Genomic DNA, 17,485 nt, shown 5'->3' with positions numbered 1-17,485 from the left:
GTTGCAAAGAGTAGGACATGACTGAGATGACTTAGCACACACATGCTTTATTCTAATTAAGAAATAGTAAATTTTAGTCATTTTGTAGGAGGGATTTTGAATAAAAAAAATATTGACAGTTTACTCTCCTTCTCTGGGAATGATCATGGCTGGCACTTGTAAATAACTCATTTTTGAAGAAGCCCAAAGTTTCTTTTGAGCCTGTTTTAATTAATCTTGTGGGTTTTAAGTGGAGTTGGGTCACCGTTCCCACCTCTGGAGTGCTTCGGTGTGCAGAACAGATGTGGCCCACGTGTGGCAGCCAGGACGGCGGCTCTGCAGGGTGCTGTCGCCACCATCAACCCCCTCCTGGAGTCCTCCGTGGTTTCTTCTGATGGCAGTACCCATGGTTCTCCTGCTTCTCTGCTCTTATGGTAGGATTTGCCTTATCCCTTAACTGAATAGAATTTTCTCCTAGCTCTATGCTCTGTGTTTGTATTTATTCGGTGCATTTGTCCTTAAAGGATTCGAGATACATTTAGACTGTGTAACTCATTTTAAATAGCTTGGTGAAAAGTTAGCTGAACTCAGGCTCCAAGGACGATTTCAAACAAATGCATATGTTATTGGAGCTGGTCTTCAAACAGAGACAGCAGGGAAATGTCTGGGGGGTCTGTGCATGAGGCACTTATTTGATTTCACCTTGTGGTCACCAGGGCACAATTCATAATTATGGTGCCTAAGCAATAGGTGGGGAAAATGAAGACTTATTCCTACTATTTTGTGCCAGACTGCAGGGGAAAAAAAACCTAGAGCTTTTTACAGGGTTTGCAGTCATGTCTTTCCAACTTAGAAGTGGTCTGCATGATAAATAAGGCTATAGCAGTTGGTGGTTTTTCAGTCTTAATGTATGTGTTGAGGTTATAAAGGCTGTCTGGGTAAAATGAATTTTTCTGTTGTTATTCCTATTTTCTAGTCCAAACACCTGGATGAAATCACTTGGTCAGCCTCCAAGAAACCTATAACAAAGAAAAGTTTAATTTTTCATTAATAAACAGGCAATTCCTTCTCTGTTCCCAAAAGACACATTCTATTTTGTGGTATTTTTGTACAACTGCAACTTTAGAATATGTGTTAAGAAGCTGGGGCAGAAATTTCAATGATGCAAAATCTTCACCCTCAAGACTTCCCAAAGTCTAGGCTTCTGCAATTCCATATATCAGTTTCTCTCTTTAATGTTGCCTTTCCTCACATGTTTGGGAAAAGGAGAATTAATTTCAGTTTAACTTATGAGTCACCTCCTGTCTCTGCTTCTTCAAGGCCAGTTCTATTGAGTCAGTCCCAATTCCACTTTTGTGCTTCATTTGCCTTGCTGCTGATCGCTGCCTTGGATTCTTGGACCACAGTCCTCTCAGAAAGTCCCTTCCTCTGCATAAGCATCAGCAGAGGGTTATTTAAGCCAGACCATAGCTCCTTTGCCTTTCATGTTCCTTAGTTTTTCACCCTTCCAAATGCATGTTGTATAGGTATATTGTTGTTATTGTTTAGTCACTAAATTGTGTCTGACTCTTTTGCGACCCCATAGATTGTAGCCCGCCAGGCTCCTCTATCCTTGGGATTCTCCAGGCAAGAATCCTGGAGTGGGTTGCCATTTCCTTCTCCAGGGGATCTTTCCAACCCAGGTATTGAACTCTCATCTTCTGCATTGCAGGCATATTCTTTACCAACTGGGCCATAGGGTAAGGCCTTATAAGTATATACAACCTGATTAATGTGTTGGGGAAACTAAAAGGAACTACATCATAGGAAGAGAAAAATTTTAATTCTGTGCCTCAAGTGAGAGTTTTTGTCAACCAAGGGAAAATGCCTGTCAATACAGGCATTTAAATGCTTTCTGGGTGTTGTCTCCATCATGTGCCCCAGTTCCTAGCTTGCTCCTGACCTTGTGTCCACCTTCTTGTAAGGAAGAATGCCTCCTTCTTAAAAACTCTACAGGATGTATCTTGGATTTCTGTTAGGCTCAATGTTGCCTCAGATCCCTTTCTCTTCCAATTCTGATAGCTGGACCCAGTAGTTTCCAGCACTCCATGTCCCTAACCTTTGAGAGTTCAAGTCTTCAGTAACATCCAGTGGCTGAGATCTGAGCAGGCTTGGCTGGAAAGTCTAGGATGAGCCTTGGCAATCTCCGTCCAATAGAAACATTGAGTGTATTTAGAAACATTGGGTGGATTTAGAAACTTCTGGGCTTCCAGGTGTGCTAGTGGTAAAGAATCCACCTGTCAACTCAGGAGACCCACTCCATTATTCTTGCCTGGGAAATCTCATGTACAGAAGAGCCTGGCTACATACAGTCCATGGGAACACAAAGAGTCGGACATGAGTGAGTACCCATTTATACTATACAATACAGAAACTTCCAGTGTAGTTCCCCTCTAACATCCATGCCAGAGGGAAATGGGCAATAAGAATTCTTTTTGGTCATCCAGTCAGACGCTGTTGAATAGAATGCGTATACATGTATACATATGTGTTTACTCACTCACCAAACAAATATTAATTCTCAAAAACAGTAGTGTTTGGGTCCATGGTAAGCATGGAGCAAAACCTAATCTGCACAGATTCCTGAATTATGCCTGTCAGATTCAGGAGAGATATCTCCCTAATCTTGGCTTTTTTCATCTTCTAGGTCCAGCTTAGGCTCTTGAATCTCCTGCTTAAGAAATGCACGAGAAACTGAATCCTTTATGTTGAAGCCTATACAGAGAGAGGAAGGTTTGAAATGACCAGTTTTTGGTAGGTAAAAATTGATCAAGTTTGTTGTCAGGATATTGCTACCTGGCTCAGCTTTCTTTAGGTTTAAGGGAAGCATTATTCGGGTTGGAGTGGGGAACCGGGCAGGCAGTGCTACCTTTTTCAGTGGCTTTGCTTTACTCCTCTGGTGTAGGGAAACAGCCATTGTTTGCTTGTGGAGTATTTGTAGACAGGGATTTGAAACATAAACATCAGCCTCATTTTCACTCTAATGGCATGAATACATTTTTTAAAATATGCAAACAGTTGTTAAAAATCACTTTACTTTGTTCCTAAATCAGGTTAGTTTTATAATATAGCTATGTATTTAATATACATTTTTAATATTCTGGAGTGGGTATACTCCAATATATATTGGTCTAATAACTACTTAGTTGTAAGTGTCATCAGTTTTGTGGGCCTACACTAAAAATAGTACAGTTCTATGAGTGTTGAGTTTCTTAAACATTGTATATGTCTTTGAAGTAAGAGACAGGAAGGGAAACTTAAACCCCAAGAATCCTACCAAAAAAGTAATAGAATCTGACTTTTAGAAGTAAACTCTGAAATCATCTAGAAATGAAACTGAGGGCCAGAAAGATTAGATGAAATGATTCTACTGCACAGGATTTAAAAACAATTATGGTGTGAAAAGAACAGGAGTGCAGCAACTATTTTTTTGCATTGCCAAAGCCTAAACCAGCCAGTTTAGGAGAGATGAAGGAAACCAAACAAACAAAACAATGGTAGCAAAAATTTACTAGGTGAAACCTTATCCAGATTTGCATGCTGCTAAGGGATGTGCTGTGGTTCATGGGGTCGCAAAGAGTCGGACACGACTGAGCGACTGAACTGAACTGAACTGAAGGGATGTGGACATAATAGAACCATATTTCAAACCATGTGAATCACAGAGGTGCTTCAAGAGATTGAGTGTTTAGCACTGGGCTCACTTTAGTTACCACACCTGAATTTTTAACTGCTCTAATTATTAGGATTCTAAGATTTCATTTACACAGAATTTTACTATTTTAAAAAATGCTCAAAAACTTTTATAATATAAATTTCCATCTATGGACTACAGTTTATTTGACTTGCAAACGATGAATGTCTTTTTTATGCTCATTATTATGACTCCTATTCCTGTAATTATTCTTGTTTTGTTCAACAATATTCTAAATAATTAGGTTTATTGACTTCAGAAGATGATAAAGTATATTTTTGCTATAAATATAGGTTATATTGCCAGGCATAGGCAAAAATCAAAACTCCTAATTAATTACCTCTTGATTCTAACAAAAATTTATTGAAATATTTAAGACTGAATGGTTTAACTTCTCAATAAATGCATAGATAATTTTCTTTTAGTCTTTTCATATTCTCTTTAGGTTCTAGACAGCATGGTTTTCCCCATCTTTTAAAATAAGTTCTTATTAATAGAGGATGGGGGATACTTTGTAGACATGGGTCAAAATCTAGATGTCATAAATTGAGTATGAATGCAAAATCATAAGTTTGAAAAATAGTCATTGAGCCCAATATTCTTGGGATTCCTTATATCTGACAAGGGATCTATTTGGATACTTCAATACAGTTCCCTGCGGCTCAGCAATTATGTGATTTTTCTGTCATCATCCGTTGAAGATGGAGCCGTTTAAGAGGACTGGAAACCAGAGGGAGGAGAGAGTGTCAGAATTCATGTTCTTGAAGACTGAGCTTTTAGTTTAATTTTTAGGTTTCAGGTTCTCATAATCATGCTCCTGGACTAGAGAGGACTACAAAGAAGAGGAAGGGAAGAGGAGGAGAAAGGAGGACACTGCTTGGTTGTTTTCATTGTGTCTGTGAATACAGAATATCTGTTTTCTTATCTGTAAATCTTTTGTTAATAAAGGAAGAGTCTCAACATTTTAAAATGCCATGAGATCTAAAATTAGAACTTTCTAAACAGTGGTTATCAATGCCTTTTCAGCTTCAGAGGGAAAAATATATTTATCAAATTCCAAAATATCTGATAGAGATTTATATCTATTCCTAATGATTTTTGTGTAACCTTCTTAAATGATCAATTTTATCCAATAACTGAACACTGGGCTTGAAATAGGAAAATCTTAATGATTGATTATCGATCCCAATAGATTTTGATTGATTTTTTTGAATTAAGCAAAATAATGTCCAATTAATACTACTTATGGGATTCCTTATAGAAGTACTTTTGGAATGCCCATAGAATTTGGGATTTCACAGTTTTACTTGGTGTATGTTCATGAATCACACATTTTATTACATATTTCAACTTGTTCTCTTTTCAAAAGCAACTTTTTGGGGGGGTGGTGGTGAGGGGTCAGGAGATTTCTTAATGCAAAATTTACCATGGAAATCTTGAGGGACTTCACCTGATTGAAAACAGAATCCTCATTCTGACAGTTTAATGCATTTTACATTATGATGGTACTGCATGCTTCACAGTTCCTGAAAAAAAGCTTACATTAGGTCTCAAAGTAGCTTCTTTTTCTCTCTGAATTTCCTGATCTTTTTTCTTTTTTTGCCTACATCAGGTCCCAGAGGGGACCCATTTGTAGAGTGGAGATAATTTTGCCACTTGGGAAGAATGCGTGTGGTTCTCTGCCTTGAGTAATATTGGTTATTTAAGGGAGTGTCCTGTACTGAAAGCGTTTTGTCCAGCTATGGGAAGGCTCAAAATTCAGCCCCTTGACTACATCCTGGTTCATGGCTCCTTACAGAAATCCTGTGTGTAAGTGATTCTTCCATTTTCCTGATGTTGGGAGTAAGGGCATGTATACTGACACCAGATTTCAGGGTGCCCGTCTGTCTCTCCTGTTTACTTCCCTGGCACATGAAAGGACATATGTATGTATGATATGCACCTCATTTAGTGACCCCCACAAACAATCTAAATTTTTACCCAGAATCCTCCATTAATGTTTTGTAAAATTTTGGATAAATAATTCGATACCTGAGTTTCAATGTCCTTATCCTATAACAGGAAAATCATAGTATCATTTATTAAGTTCTTGCTGCATATTTTAATTTATTTCAGTTCTTCAGCTCAGTAATGTTTACCTGCAAAATAAATATTACTAGTTCCATATTATTGCTAAGAAAGTAAGGCTCACAAAAGGTAGGTGAATTGCCCACTGTCTTCTAGCTGGTGAAGGAACTTAGGTTACTTTTGAGCACAATTAATGTCTGACTTCAAAATTAATGCTCTCTCCACTATGCCATGCAGCTGCTAGAATATGCAACTGCTCTGCTGAATATTATTATGTAAGGTACATAGAGTGTTCTGAGGGCTATAAAAAGAAAAAAACAGTTTATTATTTTTTAATTAATCAAAGTATTGTTATTAGTAATTATATTCTGACAGGACTAAACATCCTTCATGCTTTGGTTTCAGCTTTCTTAGAGCAGCACAGATAGTCTTGTCTGAGAGGCACTCTGTGTAGTGTTACTAAATTTATTCAGAATTTTGGCAAATGTAATAGGATTGAGAACACCAGGCACTGATGTCTATGACTTTGGCTGATAACCTCTTCTGGAATGGGTTATGATAAACTGTTTTTAATCCAAGTCAAATTATCTGTTTGATAACTATTGAGGAGAGATGGACATTGTCTGAGAAATTATTTTAAACTGATGGATAAATATTCCCAGGAAGTGAAAGAAATTCTAATTATGATGTAAAAAGAAAAGCAGTGCAGTCACAACTTTTATGCACTGCTGAAGTCCTAAGTCAATTTAGAAGAGGTGAAGGTCAAATTGATGGTATTTTAAAGGTTATATTAGCATATGACAGAATTAGAATATTTGGCTGTTGATCATTTTAGCTGCTGCTCCAGATTCTGCGTATTTCACATCTTATACCCAAGTGCTAAATAAAAATGTGGAACGTGAATTAAGTTTATTGTGATAACTTCTGATTTTTTTGACCTGGGATACCAAAGTCCATTGTAATTTTCATGGATTTCTTCTGCAGCTGTCTGTGTCAGCGCCCTGAAGAATTTGCACTAGTGTGATAAGAGGAGCCTGGAACATAGTTACCCAGCAGCTGCTCCCTCCGTTGGGATTTTAGATTGCTAGGCTCAAACCAGACTTCTTATTGGGGAAGGAGGAGTAGAGGGATAGGACTCAAAAAGATAGAACATTATTGCTAAGCTCAAGTTCTCCCTCCCTTGGAACATATTCCCTGTACCCACCCACCCCCATCCCGGGCAGTGACAGTTCCTTCTTCTGACCTCCAAAGGTTCAAAGTATACATAACACAGAGACTAGTATGTTATTATTTTGTATTTCTTATCCTTGTCTTCCAATGAGATTTCATGTGCCATAGTGACCATTTCTCTCTTCAGTGTTTCTCACAGTTTTGTGCTGAGAGTACGGAAGGCATGTTTTAAAATCTTGTTTAATTAGTTACATAGCACTTTTTTCTTTCATAAATCATGTTTGATCGCATTTGGAGATATATTTTCAATTCTGTAAGTGATTCCAGTAATCTACTTTTGGGAAAAGCAATTTCTTTGTAAAAACCTTGACAGATGTAATTTATAATTTTAAAGTTCCCATATTAAATCAAACTAAGCCAAACAATGATAGCTAGTAGATAAGAATGCAATTTATATTATTTGTGAATGAGGGGATCTGAAAAAATTGAGTGCTCTTGAAAATGCAACACTTCCTCCCCACACCATGTTCTTGCCCCATGGGGTAAATTAAGTTTTATTTCCATTACCTTTACTCTTTGTCACACTTGCAGAGAGTCTTTGTAAAGGTAATTGAGGTCACTAATCAGCTGACTTTAAGACAGGGAAAGTGCCCTGGATTATTCAGGTGGGCCTAGTGTAACCACATGATCCCTTAAAAGCAGAGCTTCCTTCCATCTGTGGGCAGAAGAGAAGTCAGCTGGTTGGACAATGGGGAATGTTATTGTTAAAGGAGGACCACAGAGAGATTGCTTGTTGCGAATAGCAGTTCCTGGCTATCAGCCAGTAAGGAAATGGGTGTCTCAGCCCTACAACTGTAAGGGACAGAGTCCAGCCAACAATTTGAATGAACTTGCAAGTGTAGTCATCTCCAGAGTTTCCAGAAAATAACACAGGCCTGCCAACACCTTGATATCAGTCTTATGATGATTTTAACCAGAGGAGCCCTCTGACTCGGGCTGTAACTGGACTTTGACCTACAGAACTGTGAGGTGATAAAATGGATGCTGTGTTAAGCTGCTAAATTTCTTAGGATGGTGATGAAAGAGGAATACACCCCACATCTGTTCCCAGGCAGTTAATAGTTTGATGTGATCCTTCAGACTATTGAATATATTGAAACATTTCTGACTGCAAGTCTTAGTAGTGCAATTTACTTTTATTATTGTTATGAAAAAACCTTGCCAAGCAAGCTAGACTTCTGCTGTGATAATACTGAATGTTCACACTTTCCAATTCACATTCTCAAGTAGTCCCATCAATGAGAATTTCTACTATGTAAAATTTAAAACATCAGATGGGAACTTGCCTCATTTATAATCGTCTGCCTTGGAGGTCTCTGTACAGTTTATTCCTTCTTTTATATATGAATATGTTGATTCATTTTACTACTATTCTGTGTGCTTTCTGGCTTCTGTGGTGACAGAAACTTTGACTTAAGGCAATGAGCTTTTGATCAGGGACACGAGGACCTATGCAGGAGGGACTCTTTCTGTTAAGGACTCTGGTGGCAAGGAGCAGTTTGAACCATCTTTCTGGTCAGGTTCAGGCTTTATTGAGGAATACCTAAGTAGATGCAATACTAAAAATATAGTTTTTTCATAGTGGGGATGGGGAGAGACTAAAAATAAAGATGGGGAAGACTTTAAACTTTGCTTTTCACCTTCCCTTGGATTAGAGTGTGCAGAGCCAGCTTCTGTGTGAAATCTAGGCTGCATTTCCGTAGTCACTGAGCTAAAGTGGCTGTTGACCTGTTTGTTCATCCACCCATGTGTTGCTACAGGGTTTTTCACTACGGGTTAGCACCCAGTGATTGATGGCCTGGACTTTGGACTCTGTTTGACCTAATCACAGGAGTAGCAGTAATGGAAATTTACCTAGTAAAAAGAGAGCTTCTTGAGCTAAGACTCAAGAAAATGTATTAAAATGTCTCTCCATTTTATGGCATTTTACACTTTGTGTTTTACTCTTACAAATATATTAGGTTATAATGGATAGGCTAGGGTAGGAAGGCCTACTCCAAGGCTAATACAGACATGTCTCAGCCTGTCTGGTGAATAGTGAGGTATGTCTATATGCATGAGAGTTGGGGAGACTTCAGGAAAAGAAGGACTCAAGAGTGATGGCTTTGACCCAGTAAGAAAGATTCTGAGTAGAGAGGGGACCCCTTGATTTTGGAACAAATGCTGTCTGGTTGGCACTGAGGGCTCCTTTTCCTCAGTGGCAGTGCCTGGTGGAACAGTGTAACCACAACCCTAGGCAGGGGCATGGTGCCACGTGGCAGTGTGGTAGTCTCTCTAGGAACTCCCAGAAATGTTGAGAAAGAATGGAGACTTTAAGAGTTTGAAATGTTTAGTCAATGAGTAGGGCAAAAGCTGGTGAAGTTTGAAATATCCATGTGACCTTGACCTGCAGGTTCATGAGACTAGGAAGACTGTCCAGACTCCCAGCCTCCAGGATGGTCTTCAGTGGTTCCTGCTCCCAGTGTTTACACCTGTATGTGGTCCCCTCCCACGTGAAAAACAGCTGGCCTTGAAACCAACAGCGTGTTTTAGATAAGATGGTGTGTGACTACCCAAGGAAGGCCATGAAGGACATTGTAGCTTCCACCTTTCATTTTCTCAGATCACTTGCTTTGAAAGAAGCAGTTTCCGTATTATAAGGATGCTTGAGCAGCTCTATGGAGGGGCCTCTCTGTTAAGGGATTGAGGCTTCCTGCTATCAGCCAGGCAAGTGAGCTGTCCTGGGAGCAGATCTTGCCACCTAATCAAGCCTTCAGGTGACTGTAGTCCCAGCTGACATCCTGACTTCAACCTCAGGAGAGACCCTGGGTCAGAATTACTTGGCGGACCCTGTCCCAAATTCTTTTTTCTTTTTTTTAAATTTTATTTTATTTTTAAATTTTACATAATTGTATTAGTTTTGCCAAATATCAAAATGAATCCGCCACAGGTATACACGTGTTCCCCATCCTGAACCCTCCTCCCTCCTCCCTCCCCGTACCATCCCTCTGGGTCGTCCCAGTGCACTAGCCCCAAGTATCCAGTATCGTGCCTCAAACCTGGACTTGCATCTCGTTTCATACATGATATTTTACATGTTTCAATGCCATTCTCCCAAATCTTCCCACCCTCTCCCTCTCCCACAGAGTCCATAAGACTGTTCTATACATCAGTGTCTCTTTTGCTGTCTCATACACAGGGTTATTGTTACCATCTTTCTAAATTCCATATATATGCGTTATTATACTGTATTGGTGTTTTTCCTTCTGGCTTACTTCACTCTGTATAATAGGCTCCAGTTTCATCCACCTCATTAGAACTGATTCAAATGTTTTCTTTTTAATGGCTGAGTAATACTCCATTGTGTATATGTACCACAGCTTTCTTATCCATTCATCTGCTGATGGACATCTAGGTTGCTTCCATGTCCTGGCTATTATAAACAGTGCTGCGATGAACATTGGGGTACACGTGTCTCTTTCCCTTCTGGTTTCCTCAGTGTGTATGCCCAGCAGTGGGATTGCTGGATCATAAGGCAATTTTTTTTTTTAATTTTTTTTTTTTAACCACTAAGTTTCAGGTGCTCAGCTTGAGCAAGACAGAATTCCCCACCTGTCCTCCAGCCCTTTTTAGAAGGAATTTATTTACTGCAAACCACTCTCAAATCCTTGATACACAGAAACTGTGAGATAATAAAGATTTGTTTTTTTAAGCTAAGTTTGGGGGTCATTTGTTATAAGACAACAGGCCCAGCTTCCCCCCCCATATGTCTGTTATTATAGAGTAAAAATCCCATTTTCCAATATATTCTCAAATATTAATTTTTGAAGATAGAATCTGTATCTCATTCATTTTTTTTCTCTACAGTTTATAGTGCCTAATGTATTTTTTTAAAGAATTTTTTTAATGTGGACTATTTTTGAAGCCTTTATTGAAATGATACAATAGTATTTCTGTTTTATGCTTTGCTTTTTTTTTTTTTTTTGCTGAAAGACACGTTGACATCTTAACTCCTGACCAGGGATCAAACCAGAATCCCCTGCAATGGAAGGAGAAATCTTAACCACTGGACTGCCCAGAGAAGTCCCTAACATATTCTTCTCAATATACAAAGTTTTAAAAGAAAAAGAAGTTGCCTTGGACAATTATCAAATTTCCTCATTCCTTTAAAATAGTATTTAAACTGAATTAAAATGTTTCATCCTGATAATTACCGCTCTCAGAAACATCTTACTGTGTGTTAGTGTTAGTGAAACATCTTACTCAAGTTGTGTCTGACTCTTTGTGACCCCATGGACTATAGCCCATTGGGCTCCTCTGTCCATGGAATTCTCTGGGTAGAATAGTGGAGTGGGTTATAATTCCTTTCTCCAGGGGATCTTCCCAACCCGGATGGAACCTGGGTCTCTTTCACTGCAGGCAGATTCTTTACCATCTGAGGCACCGGAGAAGTCTTATCTATGATATATATACATCTGTAGGAGTGGGACAGAGCTGGGGTGGATAGGAGAAGTGAAGAAGGAAAATCAAAACAGTGATTTTCCTTTATTTATGTCTCCCACTTGTTTCTACTGCTCTTGTGGCTTTAGTTACAGCTCCCTAGTAATGGAATCAAGATGACTGGGTTGCGTGGTTGTAGGGAACTAAGATACATAACTGGCTGGCTGGCTAGATAGGTAGGTAAAGTGAAGAGAAGTCGCTCAGTCATGTCCTACTCTTTGCAACCCCAAGGACTGTAGCCCACCAGGCTCCTCCCTCCATGGGATTCTCCAGGCAAGAGTACTGGAGTGGGTTGCTGTTTCCTCCTCCAGGGGATCTTCCCGACCCAGGGATTGAACCCAGGTCTCCCGCATTCCAGGCAGACGCTCTAACCTCTGAGTCACCAGGGGTATATAGATATCCAGATAGAGAAGAAAGATCTTTTACTCACTGCCTTATCTAAGTTTTCTTTACCAGTACCACACTGGTAATGAGATGTATTGAGCTTTCCCCTTAAAAGTCATGTTAGTATTTATCTGTTTCTCAGTTGATATATTCATCTGCCAGTTACACACTCATAACTTAGACAGCAATTTTCTGAAACTGATGTTTAATGTGGTGGTGGTGGTGGTTTAGTTGCTAAGTCATGTCTGACTCTTTTGTGACCCCATGGACTGTAGCCCACCAGGCTACTCTGTTCATGGGATTTCCCAGGCAAAAATACTGAAATGAGTTGACATTTTATTCTCCAGGGGATCTTCCTGACCAGGGATCGAACTCATGTCTCCTGCATTGCAGGTGGATTCTTTACTGCTGAGTCACCAGGGAAGGCTTGTTAAATATGGGAGGTCTTTTAGAAATGTTTTTATATTGTAAGAATGAGATAGAGAAAGTATATGCTTCTAATTTCCCCCCCAAATATGGTCTGATATATATTAAGCATCATTAATGGACCCCAGTTCATTGTCCTCATCATGAACATAATGATGATAATGATAGGATAATAACTGTAATGATAATAGATATAATAGAAAGAATCCCAGCCTGGGACCTATGTATTCAGACGTGTCTGGAATGTCCAGTGGCAGGGGGTGGGGGTGGGTGAGTGTCTATTTACATGAGAGATCTTGAGTCTCCAGGGAAGAACATACCCTGGAGAGAGACAAATGGGGTGAATAAACTGGTTCAAAGATGATGGGCCAAGAGTAAGAAGGAAGGTGACCTAGGATGCCACCTGGTATGTTATTCTCAGGCTGAGGTAGCTGCTCTGTGGGAGGTAACTAATCCAAGAGGCCTGTGTGCCTTCATTCAGAGGGTCAGTGGATGTCTCAGGGAGGAGTGGCTCCGGCGCTGGCAGTTCCTGCAGAAAGAGGAACTGGACTTCTCCTCAGCAGCTTGTGGCAGGAGAGCAGGCCCTGGCGGCCACTGCACAGATCCGGTGGGGATTAGCAGTGGCACCGGCACCTTTAGCTGGCATCCTCAGCAGGTGTGGTGCCATCAGTGGGCATCAGCAGGGTAACAATATCCAGGAAGCTCATGGTGTGAAATAAGACCACTGCCTGGGACTCCCAGACGATTTGTAAAGAATTTGAGGGGAAGTAGTAACTCTGAAGGACTTCCCAGGTGGTGCTGGTGGTGAAGAACCTGCCTGCCTAAGAGATACAGGTTGGGAAGATCCCCTAGACGAGGGCATGGCAACCCATTCCAGGATTTTTGCTTGGAGAATCCCATGGACAGAGGAGTCTGGCAGACTATAGTCCATGGGGTCATACAGAATCAACTGAAGTAAGTTAGCACACATGCACAGTGACTCTAAAATTGGAGAGGGGTTCTAAAATTAGAGAAATGCTGGATTTCTGATTCCTAGTGTGACCCTGTTTTCAATCAAATCAGTATGGACCTATCACAGGAAGTCATTGTTAGAGAAATAATTGTCGCTGTCTACTCTACCTCTGTATAGTCTCCATCCAGCAATGTCAAATTTGCTACTGAAAATGCATCTCAAAAGACTTCAGTAGTTAAAATAATAACAATACAAGTTACCCAGCTTCTCTGATAGCTCAGTTGGTAAAGAATCTGCCTGCAATGCAGGAGACCCTGGTTTGATTCCTGGGTCGGGAAGATCCACTGGAGAAGGAATAGGCTACCCACTCAAGTATTTCTGGGCTTTCCTTGTGGCTCAGTTGGGAAAGAATCCACCTGCAATGTGGGAGACCTGGGTTCGATCCCTGGTTTGGGAAGATCCCCTGGAGAAGGGAAAGGCTACCCATTCCAGTATTCTGGCCTGGAGAATTCCATGGACGGTAATAGTCCATGGGGTCACAATGAGTTGGAGACAACTGAGCGACTTTCACTTTCACTTTCACAGGCTATGCAAGTGGAAACATCAATCTGATATCTTATTTCCTGTCAACTCAATAAGTATGTTTTAAACCTGATAATGTTTTAATGTTAATGTTTAATGTTAAATATTAAATGTTTAATGTTGTTCAATCGCTAAGTCGTATCTGACTCTTTGCAACCCCATGGATTATAGCATGCTAGGCTTCCCTGTCCTTCACTATCTCCCAGAGTTTGCTCAGACTCATGTGCATTGATTTGCTGATGCCATCCAACCATCTCATTCTCAGTCATCCCCTTCTCCTGCCTTCAGTCTTTCCCAGCATCAGGGTCTCTTCCAATGAGTCAGCTGTTCACATCAGGTGACCAAAGTGTTGGAGCTTCAGCTTTAGCATCAGTCCTTCCAGTAAATATTCAGGGTTGATTTCCTTTAGGATTGACTAATTTGATCTCCTTGCAGTCCAAGGAACTCTCAGTATTACTCATTGTAATTGTGTAGGATAACGTAATTTTTTGCCCCTTGGCTTGGTGATGGCTCTCTGACTCTTTTCCAAGCTCTTGCTTTCCAGATGAGAACTGAATAGATCTCCTGATATAATAACAACACTAACAACAACAGCAGTAAAATCCTAACCTCAAAGTCTGAATCACACCCCTTCCTGGGTCAGTGACAATAAATATACTGTTAAGATTCCAAGTAAAAGCAGCTGCATGCAACTTCTGCTTACCCATAGAGTAAGAGTAGGGCTTGTGTGGTAGAGCCCGAGGAACCTTCCTGCTGCAGGTGTGGTTTCTCAGGTGACCACCAGCTGACTCTGTCAAGCAGCATCCCCACACCTATCGTGTTGATCTCTCTCACAGGTAGCCTTGGATTAGCAGGAGGGGTCTGTGTACTCCAGTGGAGGTGACAGCATGGCTCTGGGTGCGGTGACATGTTTCCAAGATTTCCTGGCCACTCTAATGGAATAAATAAGAACATGGGCTTTACAACCAAACTTTTCTGGCTCAAAATTGCAACCCTGCCGTGTAAACACTATGTGACCTTGGGCAAATGGGCAAATCACTTACCAACTCTTTCCTTTAGTTTTCTCACCTTTAAAATCAAGATATTTACATTATCTACCTCATAAGATTGTTATAGAAATTGAGTGGATTAATAAAATAAAGCTCTTAGAATGTCACTTGTTTCATTGTAAGCAGCTAATAAAGGTTAGTTTTATTACAGTTTTAATCATTATTCCATCTAGTCAAGGCCATGGCTTTTCCAGTAGTCATGTATGGATGAGTTGGACTATAAGGAAAGCTGAGTGCCGAAGAATTGATGCTTTTGAACTGTGGTGTTGGAGAAGACTCTGGAGAGTCCCTTGGACTGCAAGGAGATCCAACCAGTCCATCCTAAAGGAGATCAGCCCTGGGTGTTCATTGGAAGGACTGATGTTGAAGCTGAAACTCCAGTACTTTGGCCACCTGATGCAAAGAGCTGACTCATTTGAAAAGACCCCAGTGCTGGGAAAGATTGAAGGCAGGAGAAGGGGACGACAGAGGATGAGATGGTTGGATAGCATGACTGACTCAATGGACATGAGTTTGAGTAAACTCCAGGAGTTAGTGATGGATAGGGAAGGCTGGTGTGCTGCAGTCCATGGGGTCACAAAGAGTCGAATACGACTGAGCAACTGAACTTAACCATTATTCCTTGGCCAGATTAGCCTGAGCTGGTATTGATGAATACTGTATCTAAGAAAGGTCATTGCAGATCTTAGAGTTTCAACAATAATTTGTGAATATTTTCTTTGGGGCCTTCAATTAATGGATTATGTCTAACAATTTCTAATTTCTGTGTCTCCTTTTATTTTTGACTGTTCTGTGGCATGCAGAATCTTAGTTCCTCAACCAGGGATAGAACCCATGGCCTGCAGAGCCCTACCAGTGGACCACCAAGGTATTCCCTCTGTGTCTCCTCTTTTCTTTCTGCAGTTTCCAAGAGAAAGACTAAAATTCCCTAACTCAGATCAAATGACCACTCTTAGCTTAAATAGCTTTGGACAGGATCATTGAATAGAGACACGAAAACTGGGCCCATCCTTGGTGGGCTGATCTCAGAAGTCATGGTGAACTGGTGGCTATCCCATCCATACCTGTTAAATTAGGCCCCGTAACAATTGCAGAGAATCTATTTCTGTGTGTCTATGTGTTGTGTGTGCACACGTGTGAACTGTTAAACAAGACAGACAAGCATCTGTAACTGACATAATGTGTCATTTAACAAAACTGCTGGTTGCACTGAAACTAGCACAGTCTTTCCAAAGAGCAATTTCTTTTAAAAAAAATTTACTTATTTTATCAAAGAGCAATTTCTTAATTCCTGGCAATAATAACCTTATAATTTTTCCTAGATTTTGACCTAATCATTTTAACTCTAGAAATTTATTCTTAAGAAAGTAAAAGTTATTTTAAGAGATTATTGTAAAGATACAGTTATAAAGATATTCATCAGAACACATTTATAATATAAACATGGAAAGAGCATAGCTATTCAACTAGTATATGGTAATGGTTGAATAGGTGTTGGTGGATCTATGGATATTTATTCTCAACAGTCGATGAAAATGTTGTAGAAGAACACTTAATAATATAAAATTTTGTTCACAATATATTAAGTAAGAGAGCATGTTACAAAGTGATATGAGGCATGATTCCATTTTTGTAAGAAAAAATAAAGGACATGCACAAAGAAATATAATTTTAAGAAATGTAATGAAGGGTTTATTGACCATCCTGAAGTGGTGAGATGCAAGTAATTTTTATGTTATTTTTTCTTATCAGAAGTTTCAATTTCCCCCCAATAACTATGTTTTTCCTTTTGTAATAAGGAAAAAAGTACATAGAGTAATTTAATGTGAATCTGTGAGCCACCAGAATTGGCTAAAAGCTGTCTAGCAGCCTACACCAAGACATGAACATTTTCAGGTCCCTGTTTCACTGTGCCCATAAAAGAAAAACAAATCCAATTGCCTGGGGAGAAACACAGCTCTTTCCAGAACTAAGACCTATGAAAAATTTATTTTGTGGGTTTCTTTAAGGGGTCATGGGTGGTATAAGAGACAATGTATTTATTTCACAGCATCCTGAGAGAAAATACAGTCCTGAGTTTTATAGGGCTCTTTTTCATATTGTTTTACAACATATGTTGATGAGAGATAGTTAATGCACATCCAGAAAAAACAGATTTATCTAGGAGACCAATATGATGCCATCCAATTACATAGTTAATTTATCAGGCTTAATCTGGTGAAGATTTTTCAATAGCTAAAGGAATAGATAGATTGCATATTCTTCAGTCTTCTACTAAGGAACAAAAATTCAAGGTTATTATCCCTGGCAAGTAACAGGGGTTTGCAATTTGATCTCATCTGTTACCTTGTGTAGCTTATCCTTTGTCTGTTGGCTGAGCAAAATAATCTGGCAAAAGGGACACCTGTCACCTCTTAATGAAAGTTAGGAGCCAGACAAGGAGACCTGCCTGACTGGAGACTCTGGGCAAAGCATGGTCAGGATAATCCACAGAATATAAATCTTGAACCACTTTAGCTCATGCTCAAATAGGCAGATAAATCAGGCTCAAATATTTTCTTGTAGGACACTGACACGATACATGTGGCCCATGTGGTTTTATAA

General features: G+C 39.8%; 1 long non-coding RNA gene across 1 annotated transcript in view; it reads left to right on the top strand.

Annotated features, from left to right (window-relative positions):
• Positions 1–2,663: 2,663 nt before the first annotated feature.
• LOC147378335 (uncharacterized) overlaps positions 2,664–17,485 on the top strand; it is a 74,192-nt gene continuing 59,370 nt past the window's right edge. Inside the window, exon 1 of the long non-coding RNA XR_015146117.1 lies at positions 2,664–2,772. This is a non-coding gene — a long non-coding RNA (uncharacterized LOC147378335). The remainder of the gene's footprint in view (positions 2,773–17,485) is intronic.

The sequence above is a fragment of the Bos grunniens genome, chromosome 2 (assembly GCF_055505025.1).
Source record: "Bos grunniens cultivar Pamir isolate PY7600 chromosome 2, Bosgru_T2T1.0, whole genome shotgun sequence".
In the NCBI taxonomy this organism is placed as follows: Eukaryota; Metazoa; Chordata; class Mammalia; order Artiodactyla; family Bovidae; genus Bos; species Bos grunniens.
This window is presented reverse-complemented; position numbering and strand designations above follow the sequence as displayed.